The sequence below is a fragment of the Rhinolophus sinicus genome, chromosome 13 (assembly GCF_057876585.1).
Source record: "Rhinolophus sinicus isolate RSI-liver-muscle chromosome 13, RSI-T2T, whole genome shotgun sequence".
Taxonomy (NCBI): domain Eukaryota; kingdom Metazoa; phylum Chordata; class Mammalia; order Chiroptera; family Rhinolophidae; genus Rhinolophus; species Rhinolophus sinicus.
Window position 1 is genome coordinate 4,222,661 of NC_142513.1, and position 20,716 is coordinate 4,243,376.

Consider the following 20,716-nt stretch of genomic DNA (forward strand, 5'->3'; position numbering starts at 1 on the left):
GTGGCCACCTCGTGTGTAAATGGGATCATCATCCCTCTCAAGATGACTTTCAGGATGAAATGGGTCCGTGTCAGCTCGCAGAAGTCTCTGTAGCAGTGCTGTGGCTAACTGTGTCCCCTGCATCCTGAGCTGCCCCCATCGCAGGGGCCGCCCACTCCTCTGCATCCTGCCCTCCCAGGTCCCCTCTTCCTCCTCTGACTCCTGGGGTCGTCTGGGCTTCAAATCTAACAATCGGCTCACATAGGATGGAGTCAGAAGCCACAGCACCTCTACTTCTCTCTGGTCCAGGCCTGGGGGGCAGTGACTTCACCCTCTGGGCTGTGACATGCCCTGAGTGACCTGCCACCTTGGACCTCAGCACGCTGACCCCCAATGTACACACAGCTCAGCAACCAGGGCTAAGCAGGACCTCCCAACAAGGCACCCCTCCCACCGTCCCACAGGCATGGTACTACCCCCACACTGCCAGGCGTCGCCTCCTCCCGCCAGCCCAGAGGAGAGAACGCCCCCACCCCACTCCACCCTAACAATACTTCTCCATAGGGCTGCCAGGCCTGAGCCCCATCGGGGGTCAGCCACTTATCAGATGCTTGCCCTGGGAAATGTTATTCGATCTCCTTGAGTCTCAGTTTCCCCATCTGCAAACCAGGGGTTAAGTGAGATAATCCACAGCAAGCCCTAAAGCAGTGCCTGACATGCAGTGAGGGCTGAGGGGCTGCTGTCATCACTGCTCATGGTTCCCCGCACAGCCCCGGCCACACCTATAGCAAAACGTAGATCTATCTTGGCGTAATTTAACGACATCCTGTACCTGGGACTCCCTCCATGAGCTCGTAGGAGGTATCCCGACCCCTTCTGCAGGTGATGAGAATAGTGAGGAAAGCTGATATTTACCAAGAGCTGGCGGCACACTGGTCCCCATAGGAAGTGCTTTACAGAGTCACTGTTTAACCCTCAAACGGCCCTATGAAATGGACAGACTGGGATTTTTGTCTATTTACCAGATGAGGAAACTGAGGCGGGTCAGTGGCCACTATGGTGCAGCCACTTGGGGTGCCATGATGATTGTCTCTGAGCATGGATTTGTCAGCACCCCTTCCCATCACGGCGCCATCAAGGGCTTTGTAATTTGTCTTCCTCAAGGGAAGCAGAAACAGAAACAAACAAAAAAACCTCTGGAAAACTCACTTTGTTCCTGCAAATCTGACCTGCGGCTCTGAGTCTGCCTGAGTCACCCCCTGGGCACACCCAAAGTGCGTGCGCAGCTGCTCGAATTATCTAGTAAAAGAACAATCACCGATACAGAAAGAGTTCCACCATCTAGTGCTGTGTGGGGCACACCCCCAGTATGGCACAGAACTCTCTGTGGGCTACGACTCACTTTTGGGATGAAAATATATCTGCGTGCGTAGAGAGAAGTCTGGAAGGAAGTCAGTACACATGTAAAGAAAGGCTCACTCTGGCTGCAAAATTACAGGTGGTCGGTTTCTTTCATCTGTCTCTGGCTCTTCTGCTTTATCTGCAGGACACGTATAGTAACTGGGTGGCTACAGACATGCCAGAACACAGGAGACGTATAGGGACCGTCTTCCTGTGCCCTGGACACTGTGGGCCCTGACCTGGGCATCCGCCATGGCTCTGACCACCAGGTGGCACCCCTCATCTTTTTTTGCAAACTGAGCCCATGCTTGCACTTAAGGGGGCAGTTGGACAGGGGGTCAGTTCTTGGCCTCCACGTGGAGCTGAACTCAGCCCAGGACCCTGGGGGGGGAGGGGTTGGTTCCCGAGGTCCTTCCCAGAGCTGGATCTTTGGATTCTAAGACGCCCCCTACCCCTACGCCATTTCTGTGGACCCCCCAATCCCTAATTTGGCCATTCCTGCACATCTACCCGCTCCACCCAAATGTGTGTGAGTCCTCCAAGTGACCTCTGTATCCAGTCCCTGGAGGGGCTTTCAGGATTCATCTGTCCTGGCCCCTCCCAGCCCTCTCTGACACCCCCCTTTCCCGTAGGGCTCCTGCCGGTCACACCTCCCACCCCCTCCCCCTGGTCAGCGCCTGGAATCCTGACAACTTTGTCTCTTGCTGCCTGTCTCTCTTGCCTCTTTCTGTCTAATTTTCTTTCTCTGTCTCTGTCTGTCTCTCTCCCTTTCAACACCCCCTGCCCCCTACAGGATGACATCTTTTGTCCAGCAAAGTTCTAAACACCCATTAAAGCCCCTCCACTCCACTCCAGCTGTTGTTGGAGCTGAGCGTGTCCTCCGGGAAGAGAGACTAGTTAGAAGAACAAGGAAATAAATTACCCTGTGTGCTCAGGAGGAAATAGCTAAGAGGTGTGACATGGAGTGTCTGAGGTGACAAGAAGGGCTTCTCTGAAGAGAGGAACATTTGAAATGAGACCCCAAAGATGAGTCAGCCAAAAAGTCAGCGAGAGGAGAAACAAAGCCACAGGGAGAGAGTGTGCAAAGGTCCTGGAGCAGGAAGACGTGAGTGCATTCAAGGCTGGTGAGGCGACAGAAAGAGATCAGGGGACGAAGCCTGAGGGGCCAGCGGGGTTAGGCCAGTCCTGCACACCACGTTAGGAGTGGTTTCGAGCAGTGAGCTAACCACAGAGCATTCTCAGGAGGGGAGAGTCTGGCGCAACGTATATGAAACATACAGCACAGGAACACCCCTTTCCAGCCTCTGGCCTCTGCTTGTGCAGTGCCCTCCACCTACATGCCCTTTCGTCTCACCTCTGCCCCTGGAGCTCCACCCAACATTCAACTCCACCATGAAGCCTTCCTGGGCCCTTCCCTGAGTCAATATTTATCTTTCTGTCCTACAAACTCCACCTCACACCGATGGGTCCCTTGGGGTCTAGCTCAAGGCCCTTGCTATGTTCTCAAGTATCAGCACTCCCCTGGGGCCTGGGCTTGGCCAGGTGACCCTCACAACCCAGGGTGGACTCCATAGCAACGCCAGCAACGCCCGGACGTGCTGTACCTGGAGGGCAGGTATGGCCCAGGAATCAGCATTCCACTGCTGCCTTGCCAGGGGCAGACACAGGCTGTGAATGGCTGAACTCAGTGACACACCTCTAACTGAGCCCGGTGCCTGTGAAGTCCGGAGGCCCAGAACCGAGAAGGAGCAGTTCCTGACTTTGACCCTTTGCAGGACCAAGGGCTGCAGGGTAAATCGAGGCCTCCGCATCCACCTTGTCCGGAGGGCAGGTCTGTGCCCCAGAACTGCCTCAGCAGAGCAAACCCCCCAGGCTGTGGGGCCTGGTTTCTGGTCTGCACCACACTCACACTTGGGCAGAAGTGAGAGACTTAGCTTGTGGCCTGTTCCTTCCACCAAACCGTGGGTTCCTAAGGACAGTGGCTGTGCCCTCACCTTCAGACCCTCATTCGGGGCCCCAGGTCGCCACCCCTATCCCTTCCATCCCTGTGTCCAGTCTATATGGCCCTATCTCCTCCTTCCTTTGCAGTCCCTCTGATGAAGCCATCACAGTGGGCTTGCATCTCAGATTCCTGGGGACCCCAGGAAGACTAGGGTGCGCGGTGAACCCCACAGTATCCTCCTCCACTTCCCTTTGGCCTGAGCTGCCAGGTGCCCCCACACAGAGTCAAGCACGTGGCCTTGAATCTACAGGAACTTCACTCCTGCTGGCTGTTGACAAAGCCCCAGGTCTCTGTCCAAGTGCTGACGTCCTGGCCCGTGTTCCACTGGAGTTGATGGGTTAAGCATTGATTTTTCTGGCTGATTCTGGCTTCCAGCAGGGGACATCTAAGGGATCTGCCAGAGGCTGGACATGGCATTGATGGCCAGAGGTTTTCTGCCTGGTGGGGGGGCTGCCCCCCCACCTCCTGACCCTCCCGCCCTCTCCTTTGCTGACATTCAGGGCTCAGACCAAACCTCCCCTCTGTCCTCAGCCCTGAACCTCAACCCCAGCCCCTCCGCCTGTGTGTCCCGTGTGCCCCCACCCTTTGCCTACCCGGTCCCCCTCCAGCCTGCCCTCCCTTGGTGAGGGGTGGGGCAGGGCCAGGGCTAAGCCATGTCCCCCTGGCCCTTCTCACTGCTATGAGGTGGTCCTGCCTCCTCCTGGGTAAGAATCAGGCCTTCTGGGTCTTGTCTCCTTCCAGTGCCCCAGGAGCAGGGAAGGGCCCAGCTGGGTGGCTCCCAGGACCCAGGCAGCTCTTCTCTCTAGAAGATTCTCCTGACAACACTCACTTGTTAGTGCCCTCAAGCACCCCCCCCCCCCGATCCCCCTGGCCCTGCCACCTCTGGTCCAGCCACCACCATCTTTCTCCAGACACTGCAGCAGCCTCCCTGCTGACCCCCTCCATTCTCCACTCAGAATCCAGAGGACTTGGAAATGCAGCTCCAGTCCTGCCACACACCCCCTCTGCAACCCTCAGTGGCTCCCCATTACCCCCTGAATTCATCCCTCAGGCTAGCTGGACCCACACATCCAATCCCCCACCATCTCCCTGCCCCTGCCCCCCAGCTCTGCACACCAGACACGACGACCACATCCAGCTCCAGCCGGGCCTCTGGGCCCCCGCGTAATGCTGTTCCCTCTCGTGGACGCCCTTCCCGCTTTTTCATGTGGCTACAGGCCTCCGTTTAGGTGTCCCTCTTCCAGGCAGGAGGCTCATGCCTCCCTCTCCTCTGAGAGTCACCCCGGCCTCCACAGAGGTGCCATCTCGGGGCTGCGTATGGCCCTGGAATTGACCCTCAGCTGCCTGGTAATTTCTCTTGGGGATAGCTGTGTTGGGCCAATGTGGGCCTGGGGTGACAGAGGCTGTGGGTGTCCCCGGGACAGAGCAGAGTGGGTGGGCCAGCTCCCTGTCTTGCGCCCGTGAGGACACACTCCACCTGCTTCTCGGGCGCCCTCCCAGCAAAACTCCCGTCCACTGCAGCTGTTGTTAGTGGGTCTCGAGCCTGTGCCAGGGGCGACCCAGTAGGGTCTGCACGTCCCCGAGATGCCCCACCCACCCCATGTAATATGTCATGGGGAACTGGCCACGGGCCTGGGGTCCATCTCCATCTCCAACCCAGGCTGTCCCATACCTGGCTCAGAGGTGGCTGAGGGGCTTCGGGCCCAGGCACTAGAACCGGAGGCCCGGTTCAGACTTACTCTGCCATTTGCGGCCTGCGGTCCTGGGCCAGGAGCTGACCCCAAGGAGCCTCAGTGCCCCTCACCCTGAAGTGGAGATAACTGATTGTACTGCTCAGGGGGGGCCAGTGTTAGACGGGCAGATGTTGAGGGCTCGGGATGGTGCCTGACGTGTGGCACGCTCGATAACCACGAGCATGTTTTAAAAACACACCCTTCTACCGTACCTGTCTCCTTATTCACGTTTGCACCTGGCGTGCCTCCCCCTGCCAGGTGCTCAGTCGATGTTTGGAGGACCAGCACCCAGCGCTCTGAGGAGACCCCGGCCCTCCTTCTAGGTGGCTGGGGACTTCTGGGGTTGCTCCAGCTTCTGTTTCTCATCTAATCTCGTCCCACTCCACCTTGGCCCTGGGAGGGAGCACGAGGAGGGAGGTGCGACCCCAGCGCCTGGAGATCACCCCTTTCCCACTGACCTCTAACCTCCCTTTCCCTCTGGCAGGTCCCAAAACACACCCACTAGAATGATCACGGCTGGACTTCATGCTGGGCCGAGCCCTCCTGCGGCCTGGAAAAGTCATCCAAGCAGAGTCCGGATCCCAGGCAATGATTAATGAGCTGGCTCAGGCCGCATCTCTTGCTGGAACCTTCCGAGCTCTCAGAGACACTAGCTTTGGGTTAGCTGGGGTAGCCCCACCTGTCCTGGCTCTATCCCCACTGCTCAGGACTTCGGTCAAGCAAAACACGGCCTGCAAAGTCCTGTCTGAGCAGGAGGGGGCTAGTACAGAGGATCCTGGGTGGACACCCCCACACACCCACACACACACCTACCAAGACAGCAAAACTCCCCAAAGCCGGGTGGCACCCAAGGGTGGGGGTGGGGTGGGGGCTAGTGTTTTTCTCAAGTGCACTACGACACAGCACCGTTTTGTCTTTGCTTCTTGGCTGGTTTTGAACCTGGGTGCCTCCCTGGGGAGGGGGCTGCTAGCTCACAGGCTGGAGCCCAGTGGGCAGGAAATCGTGGAGGGAGCTCCCTTAGCTCGGCTGGCCCGGACAGCACTCCTCTGAGCTGCAGCTCTGGCCCCAGAGCCAGGCCCCCGTCAGAAAGCAGCCCTATCCGAGAATGTGCGCCATGCAGGGTCAGGGTTGGCATGGCCTACTGGGTGCCAAGCGGGGCACCCCACTGCTTTCCCCCAGCAGCCTAAGGGCAGGGCGGGGCAGTGAGCAGTCATTGTTGTAAAGCTTTGCATGCAATCGCGGAACACAGCCGAACACAGCCGCTGATGTTTTGTCCTGAGCCCCGGTGCTTTGCAGTTAGGATATCAGGACCAAGGTCCTTCCCTAGCGGGGGTGTGGGGTGGTCCAGCCTCTGCCTGGCCCTTCCTGCTGGATCTCAACCCAGCACACTGGAAGCCGAGCGTCTCTGGGCAGGTCAGGTGCACATTCTTCATCTCCAGTGCCACAATCTCTGCTCCTGTCCTAGGCCCCGGGACTGGACTTGGGAGAGGGAGCCACCAGCACAGCTGTAGCTTCCTGCCATCCTGCCAAGGTCGCACGATTCAGCTTTGTCCTGTGAGGGAGGCCAGGTCCCCAGAGAGACTCTTGCGTCTGGAAGACATAGGTTGGCTGCAAGGTAGCCGTCTCCCGCAGATGTGCCCCAGTCCTCCTTATTATGTGGACCCCAGTCCCAGCCCACGTACTGGCTTCTCCCCCGTTGTTCTTCACTCCAGTACATGTACCCCCTTTGCTGGTTGAAGCCAAAAACTGACGTGTCATCTTTGGTTCTTCTTGGTCTCACCACCAACGTCCTAGCCATCTCCAAGTCTGTCAGCTCAACCCCCAAATTTGGGCTGAATCTGACGCCTTTATTCCACCCCTATGGCCCCCATCTCTGCCCTGAAACCCCTCTTCCCTGGGATGGAGACCCATTCTGTGCCTCCCACCCATCTCTGCACGGCAGCCAGAGGGAACCTTTCAAAACTAGGTCAGGTCAGGTCCACACCCTCATCTCCACCAGAGGCTCTCAAATTTGAGTGTGTGCAAGAGTCTTGTGGGGGACAGTCCTGGGCCCCACCCTGAGTTTTTGATTCAGTGGGTCTGGAGTGGGGTCACACACTCAGCCTTTGTATAAAATCCCTGAGCACAGCGGCTGCAGTGAGGGACCACAGCTGCAGAACCTGGTCTGCCCCAAGCCTGTGCTGCCTGCATGCCAGAATCAGATCCAAACTTCAACCCTGCCACGGGGCAGGGTGTTAACTCACAGACTCAAGAAGCGGACCGCCTGGAGTCAAGTCCCGGCTCTGCCACTTCCTGTGTGTCCTTCGTCAATTCACTTTACTTCTCTGTGCTTCAATTCAGTTTTCTTCCCTGTAAAGTGGAAGCAATAATAGTGTCTCTTTTCTGGGGTTGCTGTGAGGACTAAATGAGCTACTACTGTTTCAGGCTGGGTTCTCCCAGCAGCAGATCCGAGTGACCCAGGAAATGCTATGGGAGCGGTGGAGAGGGGAGGCGGGGAGGGAAGCCTCGCAGCAGGCCAGGTTACCTGTGCGGGCAGCTGGAGCTCTGGGAGCCAGTGCGAGGCACACCACCCATCACCTTGAGATGTCTCTCCAGCCGGGAGATGTCACACCCCCCAGGCAGCCGTGGGTGATGGGGAATGTGGGGTGTGAGCAGCTGCCCACAGGAGGGAAGAGCAGCTCCAGGGCCCCAGAAAGCCCTCCAGCCCCCAGCCTCATGGGGGTTTGCTGGTCACCGCTGGGAGAATGCTGGCAAAGCCTGGGGGAGACTGGTGTCGTTCCAGCTCCCATTCGAAGTCCCTGACGAGGGCCCCAGGCCCTGAGCCCCTAACCAAATCGCCTTCAAGGCTGGCCCTCCGCTCCAGACCCCTGGTCATCCTCCTGCTCCCCTCACAGGCCGAGTTTCAAGAGCCTTCGCACTGTCTGTTCCCTCTGCCCCCGCACCGTTCCCAGCCCTCCACAGGCCTCACCCGCACTGCCTCCCCTGCTCAGAGAGCGCTTTCCTGTCTCCCATCTAAAACTACCTGCAGGCTCATAAATTTAGATGCAGCTGTTTTTGATACACAAAAAATTAGATAGATAGATATAGATAGATAGATAGATAGATAGATAGATAGATAGATAGATAGATAGATAGACTAAACCACTGCACTAAGTGACTCTCAATTCCCTCTCTCCCTTCACTCCCAGCCGAGCATGTCTACTCTCCATCACCACATGTGTGTCCCTGTGAACTGGTTTATGGTCTGTCTCCCTCAACTAGTCTGTTTTATCTGAAGATTCTAGAAGCTGTAGTGTTGTCATCTGGTCCCCAGACTCTAGCCAACATAGAGTGGCATTTATTGAATGAATGAATGAATGAATGAATGAATGAATGAATGAATGAAGTACTTGAGTGAAAGTCAGAGAAGCAACAATGTCATCTCAGGAACACTGGTTCCTGAGTTGATATTACAAGGCTTGGATCCTGGCTCATTCCTCCTGACTCTCGTGCTTCTCCCCCTCCTGGGGGCCACTAATGCCCTTTGACCTTGGGAGCTGGAGGAGTTGACCTTAACAGTATAGGTGGGAGCTCCTTCTAGCTGAAGGTTCTTGAGGAACCCATTGATCTGGGAACAGCCTGGACAGAATAAAAAACATCTGTTCCCTCTTCCACCCTGGGGACGCCCCAAAGCCTAGAGCACTGGTTAGGATTCAGTGTGGTGCATGGAGTAGAGAAACCAGGGTAAGACTGGAAGTCACGAAAGCCCAGGTCCCTTCTACCTTGTTGCCCCTCTATCCTCAACACAGACCTTCTACTTCATAGTCCAAGGTGGCTGCTTGTGCTCCAGCCATCATGTCCCCATTCCAGCCATCAGGAAAGAAAGGGGTGCACACGGGCTTGCTCTCTCGCTATAAGGACACTTCCTAGAAGGCCACACGTAAGACTTCCACTTACATCTCATTGGCCAGCACTTGGTGGCACATCCATGTGCCCTGCAGCTAAAAATTGGGGGCTTCGTTGCTGAAGGATATGGGGAGAATGGATGGTATGGGGCAGCTGGAAGCACTATTATTCTTTTGTTCACCTACTTTGTGCCAGGCCCTGGGGCAAAAGCAGGGGACAAGATGGAGAAAGCCCTGAGTGACAACTGACACATTCCAGACAGACAAGAACGGGACAACACACACACAGTCCAGGTGCCCACTGGGCCAAGCCCTGGGAAGAGCATGACACGATGAAAAGAGCAGCGGGGAGAGGGGTTAAAACCTGCCCCAAATGAAACAGAGGGGGCCTTTCTGAAGAGGTGATATTTGGACAGAGGCCTGAGGGATGAGAAGGAGCCGTTGACCTTTCCAAGACTGAGGAAGTGGCTTTCACTCCCCAGCTCAGCCACGGTGTGGCCCCCACCCCCCGCAAGTCCCTGTTCCCCTCTGAGCCTGTTTTCTCACCAATCGAATGTGAGCGGTCACCGCTCTCTCAGTAGGTTGTGGAGGGGAGAAGGGGTAAATCTTGTTCACAGGACAGGGGTCTCCATGAAGAAATTGAGGCTCAGAGAGAGACCGAGAACCTTGTTCAACATCAGTGGTTCACGGTGGGGAGAGAGGGGTTGGATTTTGTCCCCCCAGCCCTGGAGACAGGTGTCATTGTCTGGAGACATTCCTGGTTGTCATAACTGGGGAGGGGGCTGCTACTAATGACATCTAGTGGCTGGAGACCAGGGATGCTGCTGGAAACATCCTACAAACAGTCCCCCACAATGCAGCTCTAAATGTGAGAAGCCCTGTCCTGCGCCATCATCCATGGAGAAGGAGCAGAGCCCAGGTCTAAATGCAGGCTCACTGCCCCAAAGCCCACTGTTTGTCTTCTGCAAATGTTTTCCAGAATCCCCACCCCAGACCCCTTCCGTGTACCCTGGATGATGGGGTTTAGATGTCTGCTGTCTTCACAAACTCCTGCAATGACTCAGACATTCACTGAAGTTTAAAGAGAGCTAAACTTTGTGCTTATAAAGTGCCAGGCACGTAGCTGCCACCCCCACACCAAAATCCATTACAAGTTTAAAGTACAGCTATTATTTTTACAGCATTGCTTAGAAATGGCTCGCAATCTCTAATTTGCTAAATTGATGTGTATATTGACTAAATAAATATTCGGCACGAAGCCTGAGTTCCCCTCCACACTTATTAATCCTCAGGAAATGGAAACACAAGACACGAAATGAGCTTTTGCTCAGAGCTGCAGACAGGAATACATTATGTTGTTTTTCAAGCGTTTGGGGACCTGACTGCAGCAAAGGCAGCCCAATCGCCAGCCTCCAAGGTTTCCATGACGCACTTGTCTGCCCTCAGACGTGCCTGTGTTGCTAAGGCTGTTTCATGAACTTTGGAAGTCTAGGACAAGAAACTTTTAACTCAACAGGGGAAAATGTGGGGTGACTGACTTTTGGGGAGTCGATTTGAGGGGTCAGTGGATGGCACCAATATCCGTAAGAAGAAATCAGGGCTGCTGGCAGGACCTGCTGAGAGAGAACCTGGGACAATTCCCTTTCTCCCAGGACCAGGGCTGCCAGCGCTGTCAGCTCTAGGGAGAGGGGCAGGGGAGGTGGGGGAACATGTCCTCTGTCAACACGCCCCCCCCCCAGGAGGAAATGGGGTGCAGAGCCTGTGCAGTTCCTGTGGACAGAGTTTGCTTTTGGCTTGCCCACCCTGGGGGGCTTTGACCTCGGGGATGTTGCTAAGTCCTGGGGCTGGCTTGTACCAGGACAGAGAGGGGGTCCCAGACACATGGGGAGACCCAGGGGTAGGGGGAGGGTCTTTCATGTATTCACTTCTACAGGTTTCCAAGCCCAAGGGACATTTGCCTGTGGTGCTGGCTGGCACTGATGCAGTGACAGAGCCAGAATTAGGAGAGAACTGACCGTGTGAGAGTGGGGCCATGGGTGGGGTAGGAGGGGATGTTTTCCTGAAGACAGCAAGCGCACAGCACTCCTTTTGCCCTCCTGGGGGCATGCAGCTCCCAAGAAAGAGCAGTTTATTGAGTCCAGCCTCCGCCAGAAGACAGCGTAGTGCTCCCTTACCAGGCAAGACACCAGACAGCTCAGGGCTTCCCCTCCATGGAGAGGCCCACCCTACATGCCAGAGACTGAGGGGCCCTCAGTTTCCTGGTCTGTCAGATGAGAGTCATGATGGGACCACCCTTGGTGATTGCAGCCAGCACCTCGCCACAGCAAGCAAGCTTCCCACTGCAAAAGGCAGTGGTGATTCTTCCCACGGGACCCACGTCTACTGACAGATGGGACTGGCGGATGGGAGGGCAGCAGGGGCCCCTCTGCAGTCTTTGCATCCTCAGGGTCTCCCCCGAGTGAGCCTGTGGGACCCCAGGATGGGACAGCTACAGAGGATGCAGGGGTGAGGGAGGAGAACACACAGACATCTCCAAGTGAGGCCCCTCAACTCTACCACCCTCCAGGAACAAGGAGAAGCCAGTGCAAAGGCCCTGGGGTAGGGTCTGACCTCAGCCAGTAGGCAGGAGCCTGGGTAGCAGGTGGGACTGTGGCCTGAGGCAAGGACAGAGGCAACCAAGATCGGATCACGCAGGGGCTGTGGCCACGAGCAGGAGGAGTTTGCATTGTCTCCTGAGTGCCAGGGGCAGCCACCGGAAGGTTTTGTAAAGGGCACATCTGAGCGTGGGCCTCAGCAGCCCTAAGATCCAGCAGTGCCATGTGTGGGGTATTTACCCAAGAGACGTGCCTGGAAAGACCACTACAGGCATTCACAGCAGGCTTATCCCAAACGAGCAGAACTGGAAACAAACAAGGGGGTCACGAATAGGGGACTGGTTCCACCGACAGCGGTGACACTTACGGTGGGGGCTGCACAGTGCGAAAGGACGCTCAGCAAATCAAGCAGAGCCCAAAATTGCACATAGAGGGTGAATCCCCATCTGTCACAGGTTCTGTGTCCCATGGATAAGGTGACACCTATCTCTAGGGGTAGCCTGGGGGTGGGGGGGTGGGCATTAATAGAGAAGGGCAGAAGGGAACTTTCTGGGGTGACGATGGAATGTTGTAGACCTTGATCTGGGTGGTGATACACAGGTATCCAAACCCATCCCACTTTCCACTTAAGACCTGTGTGTGTTACTGCATGTCAGTTATGCCTCAATAAAAGTATCTTTAAAATAGGTTGTGCAGGTGGGTTTGGGGTCCACGATCTCCTCTCCACTCTCTTTGGAGCTTCCCAAGTTTTCCAGGCAGAAGCAGAAGTTCTGTGCAAGTGGAGAGAGGCTGGTTCCGGATGTGGGGGCTCCTGAGGCCACCGTGCCTGCCTTCCTGTGGTGCATCCATCTTGTTATTGCCAGAGCTGGGGAATTGCTCCCGAGGCGGAATCTTGAATATTCATCTGATTTACGGCCCGCTGCCGACAGCTTTATGAATCCACCCACCAATACCTGCAGCACGGTCATCAATCTTCCCCCGAGATTGTGCTTCTGCCAGTAACTCATGAATTAAAGAGGCCCCGGTGGCCCCCACGCCTGCCCTCCCCGCCTTACACGGTGCGTGGTGATGGAAGCAGGACCTGACCAGAAGTCAAAACACTGTTACCATCTTGCCACAGCAACAGCTCTGGTGACCTTGGATGACTCTCTCAGGCTGTCTGCAGCAAGGAAGAGAAACTCAGCTCTGCCCCTTCCCAGCTCTGAGCCTCAGTTTCCCTGGCTGTAGACCCCGCGGCAGCACCTGTGTCTGTTCCCTGGGTGGGGGGGGGGGCTGAGGCAGGATGGACGCGTGAGCCGGGGTGAGTGCAGGACTCTTCCTAGCATTAGAGCTGGAGACGTTTGCAGAAATGAGAAAGATGGTGACACTCCCAGCCAAGCCCCTCGCTTTTCTCATACACCAGATGGGGATGAAGGCAGCATTTCCCTTGAGGGCTTTTGGGGGGACTCAGGGAGGGATGCCCAGCACCTGGCCAGCCCCCGACAGGGAGCAGATGGTATGATTTTTATCCAGGAAGGAACAAATGTCACAGGCTTAGCTCTGGGCTTGGAAGCAGCTCCAAAGTATGTGCAGAGCCCACTCTTGGGCAGGGGTCCCTGGATGAAACACTGTTGCCCCAAGCCTGGGCCGCGTCTGGCTTCCCATGAGCCCCCCGCCACGCCCCGAGACTGCCATGGGGACAGCACTCAGCACATGGCCCCAGGGTTGATCAGAGCTTCATCAGACATTGCTAACATGTGCAGAAGCCTCAGGAGGGGCTGCCCTCTCTGGTCAGCAGGTGGCTGGGAGGCAGACTGGTGCATGCAACCCACTGGGCTCAGACACACTGGGGTTCAAATCCCACTCTGCCCCTTAGCACCCAGTGACCTTAGCAAGGCACTTACCCCCGGACCCCGTAAGCTGGACGTTGGGGTCACACCTGCTTTGGAGGGTAGACTGGGAGTTCAGGGAGGCTGCCTGTTTTAAGTTCTTCTCTGGCACGTGGAGTCCTCAGGAACGGCAGCTCCATAGTTTTACTGATTGTCCACTGGGCACCGGGCGCCATGCTGGGCGCTGGGGTTGGGAATAGTCAGTCCTGCTCCTCAACATATGATCCTTAGTCCCTTCAGATCACAAACAGCTCATAATACCTGTCCCCAAGGACACGCAGAGCGGTGCCCCACCCCCAAGTCCCGGTTCCTGTCTGTGCAACGTGGCAGCCTCTCCTGCACGCAGAGGCTTCAGGGCACCCTTCCTGGACCTCGCCTCTCCAGGGTGCTGCTCCTCAGCTGGGCTCTTGGCTGGGCCCCCCTATGGGAGGGCTGAGCACCCCAGCCCCAGTGGTCAAGGCAGGGCCCCCTTGTCTGACCAACTCTGCCATGCAGAGCTCTAGGACACAAGAGGCAGTTATCACCAGGAACACCCCTGTGTGCCACGTGCATTCGGAACACCTGCCTTGCACCCCTTCTTTGCACCCTCACTAAGAGGCAGCTTTTGTTATTATCCCCTTGAACAAAAGACGGAGCTGAGGCACAGAGAGGTGAAGTGACTCACTCAATGTCACACAGCTCAGCTCAGAAGTGGCTGTTTGACACCAGAACCCACACTCTCACTCTGACCCTCCCTGCCTACTGCATCCCAGTTCCAGCTACTGCTCCCCCCACGAGTGTCCATGGTGGTGTCAGGGTTCAAGACGAGACTCCCCTCCTTGGAAATGACCTGGATGACCTGGGGAGTCACCTCGCCGCTCTGACCTCAGTCTCCTCCTCTGCAAAACAAGAACAGTGCCCAACCCCCAGCTGGGGATGGCTGGACTGAGTATGAAGAGGTGCCTAGAGCCCGGAGCACAGCACTGGGCCATGGGGACTGCTCAATAAGCCTGCCCCCCCCCGCCCTTCCCCCTGCTCTGGCATGAACCCAGACACCCTTTGGGTCAGAAATTGGGGGTTGAGATGTCCACCAACCACTAGCCCAGCTCTGGAGGGAGGGGGTGCCTTGGAAGGAAGTGAAGTGGGAGGCAGAAGCCAAAGCTGGGGGCACCAGTTTGCCTACTGGGCCCTCCCTGAAAAGGGGCGGAGGGAGTAGGCCAACGCTCACTGGGGGAAAAGTCTCGGCTTCTGGGAACAGAACTTTCCAGGAGCTTAGCCTCTGCTGCTAGGGTTCTAACCCTTGGACTTTTCACCTTGGCAGCAGCTCCCTGACCACGCTGGCAGTGTTTCCCCAGCGGGAAGGGGTCAGATGTATGGTGTGTACATGTGTGAGTGTGTGCGTGTGTGTTTGCATGTGCGTGTGTGTGTATGCATGTACACGTGCACTCATGCACACTGGGGCAGGAGGTCAGCACCAAGGCAGCCTGGCCCCTGGAGTCTCAGATGTAGGTTCCCTCCTGGTACTTTCTCCTTGCTCTCTGTCCTCATCCTCCTTCACCTCTTGCTCTACAGGCTGAAACACTGGTGGATGGATGAATATATTAGTGAGTGGATACCTAGATGGGTAAATGGAGGTCGATGGATAGATGACTAGTGAATGTGTACTCATCCAGCATCCATTCGTCCGTCCACCCACTCATGCATCCATCCATCCATCCATCCATCCATCCATCCATCATCCATCCATCCATCCATCATCCATCCATCCTTCATCCATCCACCTCTGTGTGTGCACACATGCGTGGCTAGGTGGATGGAGAGTGGGATAGTCCGTTAGACCGATAGATGGATGGGTCGCTGAATAAATTAATGGGTGGATAGATGACGGGAGGATGGATGTTATAATGGACAATTAAATGAATGGACGGATGGATTGCTAGGTGGCTGGGACCACAAACTAAATGTTAAGCTGCCTCCTTCCCGAAGGTGGCAGATAACAATTGCTTCGGCTCCTGCCTGGCCCCCCATGCACTAACAGGGCCGCAGGGGCCGGAACACTGCAGCCTTCGCAAGCTGCTCATTAACTGACTCACAGAGCTGTTCACCTATTTGAAATCAACAGGGTAGCAGTGTGACATTTAAGATTTCCTCTCAGCAATCCCTTGCTTGGCCTTTCACGGGACACGGCACGCAGCTGCTCGCTGGCTTGTGTTCTCCTTCAAGACCCCCATGTACAGTAATGGGCCTGGGTTCTCCAGGGCTAAGGGGCGGTGTGCCCTGAAAAGTCAGGGCCTCCCCACCCCAGCTGCCTTGCCACATTCTCTCTCTGCAGCACTGCCACCAATTACCTTCATTACCTTTCACTGAGGGGATTTCACTGATAATGTGGTGGTAAGGAAGTATTGGAGCGTTTCCCTGGCAACCAAGTTTTTAAACACAAGATTCTTTGGGGTTTAAAAGCCACTTTTCATCTAATTTCCCCCCTGAAAATTAGCTCAGAACTTTTCAGATGCTGAAATTTTTAGCATAGCAGCAGGCTAGCACTTATGTCTGAAACCATAAAAGACTTAGATTTCTCCCCAGCCAGACGCAAGACCCTGGGAAGCTGTTTGGTTTCCTCTGCCACTTTGTTCCCGGCGGATCAGCCGGGACTGCGATGACCTTTGTGAAATGACCACGGAGAGTGACGTTTTCCGTCAAGCTCCTGACACCAGCCTATTCTCTGGACGGGCGTTGTTCAAGGTCCCTGCTGGTGGGGTTCTGCCCTGAGCCCCTGGGACAGCCGTGTCTGGGCCTGGACCCACCGACAGCTCTGGGCCCATCTCCCCACGTTGAGGACAGTGCCCACCAGCACCCCCAACGCAGAGGGCATACGATATCGGGGTCAACTCTTGGTCGAGGTTTTTCTCACTGGGTACGTCCCATCACCAACAAGCTTCCCACCTCCCTGTGCCAACAGAATGAGTCATAGCTGAGTTACATGGCCCAGCTCGTCATAACTGCGCCAGCCTGGGGGTACCCTCTCTACCTTTCTCCTTTCCCCATCATCCACACCCTTTACTCTGACTAAGCCACACCTCCATCCATCCAACCTTCAACCATCTACACAGCATCTACCCTTTCTTTACCTTCCATCCCCTCTTTCAACACACTTCACGCTCAACCCCCTCTGCTTCTCACTTACAGCCTGTAACCCACCTGGAATTCTTACACTTTGCCCCGTAGAGCTTGGCGCTCCAAATGTGATGTCATTTTATGAGCACTGCTCAAACGCCACTTCCTCCAAAAAACCCTTCCTGACCCCCTTTCTGGCCTCTGAACCTTTGTAGCAATCTGTCTCCACCTCTGAGAGCACCCAGCTTCTCTGCTCTGTCCGGCTGAGCAGTTATCTTGTCTTGGGAGTACGTGGTATAGTGGGAAAAAGTCAGGCATAGCTCTTCCAAATTCTGACTCTCAAAGCTTCTTGGCTGCGTGACCTTGGTGAGAAGACGGAAGGGTGGATCAAGCATGGATGCAGAGGTTGCACTGATCGAGCCTACGGAACTTAAACAAGCTCCTGAGTGCAGGTTGGAGGGTCCATTGGATAGATGTGCGCAGGTGTGGAAGGTGTGTGCGATGCACAGGTGGTCGGAGGATAGAAGAATGGATAACGAAATGGAGGGGTAAAGGGCCGGATTGATGGAAGGAAGGAAGGAAGGAAGGAAGGAAGGAAGGAAGGAAGGAAGGAAGGAAGGGAAAAGATGAAATGCAAATGCACTTTGGGACCCAGGAAGAATTATAAAGTCTGGGCCTGGACCAGGAGGCTGACCACCCTGAAATTCTGAATGGGGCCAAAAGGGAACCTGTGGGTGCTTACCCACAGGAAATATTGCTCCTGATAACTTGAGGCCTAAAGTTTTTCAGTGAGCCTGGGGAAAGGCCTGCGCCCCCTGTAGGACCAATTCATTAGGGAGGATAGTCCTGACCAGCTCATCTAAGCCCTTAGGCCGACTCGAAGTGCCAGGCAGTCAGAGGGCATTCAATAACTAGTCATTGGAAAGTGATGGATTGATCTTGGAGACCGGCCATTCTAGGGCGGCACGGCCGGCTGGGGCAGCACAAGCATTTCACTCATCAGAGCATATTCTCTCTGACTCAGCAACAGGAAAACCTGACCCTGCTAACTAACCAGCCAGCCCAGATGCCAGTCTTCAGCAGTTGCTCCCCACGTTTGTGCACTGAGTGTCACCCACATGTCAGAGGAGCCCTGGGGCACTTGCCTCCTTCCTGGAACTAACACCCCTGGTACAAGGAGGTTTGGCTTCCTGTGACCCATCTGGAAGGACATGTGAAGGACATGAGGCCAGATAAGGTCAACTCAAGGCAACCTGAGTTATACCTCCGTTCCCGGGAGTCAATTCATTCGTGAAACCAGGGAGACTCCGTAGATAGAAGACCCATCCTGTGGATGCATTGGGTGTTGAGCGTCAACACGCCTCTTCTGCACAAATTTAGAAGGCCATCGGACATTGTCCCTTTCCAGGAAGGATAAATCTCACTAGATGCTGATTGCAGACACACTCAGAGGCCACAGGAAGGTGCAAACACGTAGAACTTGCCCTCTGAGCCTCCATGCCAGCCTGCAAGGTCTGTCCTGACGTGGCCATGCAGTCTCTCACCTGGGTGGCTGGGAGAAGGTGTGCACTGCACAACCCCAGGGGGCGCCCTTCACACAGACGGTGTGGAAGGGGCGGTGGGTTTAATGCTTCATTGTGGGTGGTGAGGTTGCAGGCATCTGGTCCCCCCGTGTGGGGAAAGACACACAAAACTTCCTAACATAACTCACTGAGCCTTGGGGGGAAATAAAGACAAACTTACTTTGCCTTATCTCTAAAGGGTTTAGCTAAGCGCCAGGTACATAATGAGCACTCAATAAATAACCATTATTAGGGGAGGAAATCAGACAGATCAGAATTTAATTCTGCCTCTGCCGCGCAGATTTATTGTGTTTCTACTCAGGGAAAAAGAAAGAAAGTATCTCAACTTTCCATCTCCCTCCCTCTCCCAGGCTGACTTTGCGGCAGTGTCCTCTCATCCCCTTTTGCCTGCAGCCTGTTGAAAAAAAAGAAAAAGAGAAAGCCAGTCTGGCGTGCTTGGCTGAGCCTCTATCTCTCCAGCCCACAGCTCCCTCCAACTTTGTGTTTAATTTCCCTGGGTCGAGAGGAAGCGTCCCGATGATCCGACTTAATTCAAAATGTAAATTTCATCTCCTGTGGACTAATGGCTCTGAGCTCCGCTTCACATAACGGGGAGCAGCTGTGGTGTGAGTCATCCCAGCCTCCAGCTCCCCGGACTCTGCTCTTAATGGTGATGAAGTTCTGGCCGAGGCTTCAGACAGAGAACCACAGACTCCGTGCCCACCGAGGCCGGACCTCAGTTCACCTCTGAAGGCAGAGTTTTCTATTAACCGGGAAACGATGGGCTGGGGGTTAATGGCAACCCCAGGGGCTGCGCTCAGCCCAGGAGGTTCCAGCTGGTTCAGACCGGTCTCTGGGGCAGTGTGGGGCAGCCCAGGCTCCTGTGTCCCCTCACCCAGATTCAGGAGTCTTGTTCCCGACAGAGAATTTCATCACAAACCAGGGCTCCCACTGGGTGCAGGGAGCTGTCTTCACCCAGACTCTCCAGGGACTGGCCCTCGAATGGCAGCCAATGTGCTGGCTCCCCTGTGGCTGATATGGTCCCTGAGCTGCTCCTGGGCCACAGAGCAGGTCCCCTCTGCCTCCCCAGGAGACACTAAGGACTTCTCAAAGCCAGCCGAACAGCCGTTGTCTGAACTCCCCTTTGCCCCTGGAGACCAGCAGCAGGGTGGGAGTGTCCATCTCTTCTCTGTGGCCGCAGGGGAACCAGGCTTTGGGCCTTGACGGCAGCTGAGGGGACCTGGGGCTTCTGCGAGTTTGAGCCTCCCATTCCCCTGGGTCCTGGCATTGGAAGAAGTCAGCTGTATGTGAGGGGCAGACAGTGACACCCCAGTGGGACAACGAGGGAGTGGAGGGCTTCCGGGGTGAGATGGCAGCCATGCTGATGAGCTGCAAGTGAACTACTTGGGGAGTGGACGAGGCTCATGGTCCCGAAGTCAGCCCACGTTCTCCCCGCACAGGGATCCGGGGTCACTAAATCCTCATTCTAAGGGCCCCACTGAACAGCCGCGTCACTCCGACTTCATGACCAGTTGGAGGTGGAAGGGACTTCTAGGGGGCAAAGCAGGGGACTCTGAGGCTCAGAGAAAAAGGGCCTGTCCCCAGGCCACACCGGGTACTAGTGGCTGCAGCGAGTCCTTCTTTCCTAGCCCAGAATCCGTTCCATAAGCTTCAGCCGCCGGAGATGGGAGAGAAGGAGAGCGGATCCCCTGCACGGCCGGCACCCCTGGGCCCAGGGTACCCGTGTCTAGACGTCCCCGACACACTGACATGAGCCAAACCCTCCCTTCTGTGGTCAAGCCAGTTTATGTGAGTTTCCTGCTCCACTGTCAGAGCTGGGGTGAGCTTTCTGGCCTCCTGATTCTGGGGTTCTTCCCTCTGCTGAGCCCCAGTTCAGGTCATGGCAGGGACTCAATGCCAGTGTCAGCTTGGAATTGGAGGCTCCTGGTGATCCCAGCTCTGCCACCTGCTGGCCTCACATGACTTTTACAGGCTTCTGCCCTGGCCTGTTTCTCCTCCGATGGTTGGGTTTTAAGGTGTTCACCATCATTTGGAGAGATTCAGGACCTGGCATTAAGTGACATTAAATCCCATCAGGAGAAACGCAGTTCCTTTCCTCTGAGTCCTCCTAGTTCTGTCCGGGAGAGAAGCTCAGCGGGCTCCTATGCCTTCCTCTTCCGTGGTCATCTTCTTTTGGACAAAGTGGACACAGGCGTCCAACTCGGAGCCTTTGGTAAACAACTGGTTTCTAATGCGAGTTAAGAGACAATTTTGTTTCCACTGTCTTTATTCTGTGTTTAAACCTCTTTGTGGAGGTCTAATTCACATACTACAAAACCCACCCACTTGGCGTGGCCGGTTGGCTCAGTGGGTTAGAGCGTAGTGCTGATAGCACCGAGGGTGCCAGTTCGATCCCTGCACTGGCCACTGTGAGCTGCACCCTCCTTAAAAAAAAAGAAATTGCACCCACTTGTAATGTGCAACTCAGTGGCTTTTCATATAGTCACAGCACTGTGTAAGCCTTTCCACGGTCTAATTTTAGAACGTTTTCATCACCCCAAAAGAAACTCTGTCCCCTTTAGCAGTCACTCCCCAATGCC

At 55.5% G+C, this 20,716-nt stretch overlaps 1 long non-coding RNA gene across 2 annotated transcripts; it reads right to left on the reverse strand.

Annotated features, from left to right (window-relative positions):
- Nucleotides 1-583: 583 nt before the first annotated feature.
- LOC141568301 (uncharacterized) lies at nucleotides 584-14,400 on the reverse strand. 2 transcript variants are annotated; one of them, XR_016018143.1, is made up of 4 exons: nucleotides 13,477-14,400; nucleotides 7,359-7,464; nucleotides 5,328-6,705; nucleotides 584-638 (listed from the first exon to the last, which is right to left on the reverse strand). It is a non-coding gene; the product is annotated as an uncharacterized LOC141568301 (long non-coding RNA). The 2 variants fall into 2 exon arrangements; XR_016018142.1 differs by lacking the exon at nucleotides 584-638 and having other exon boundaries at nucleotides 4,015-6,705; nucleotides 13,477-14,391.
- Nucleotides 14,401-20,716: the final 6,316 nt, after the last annotated feature.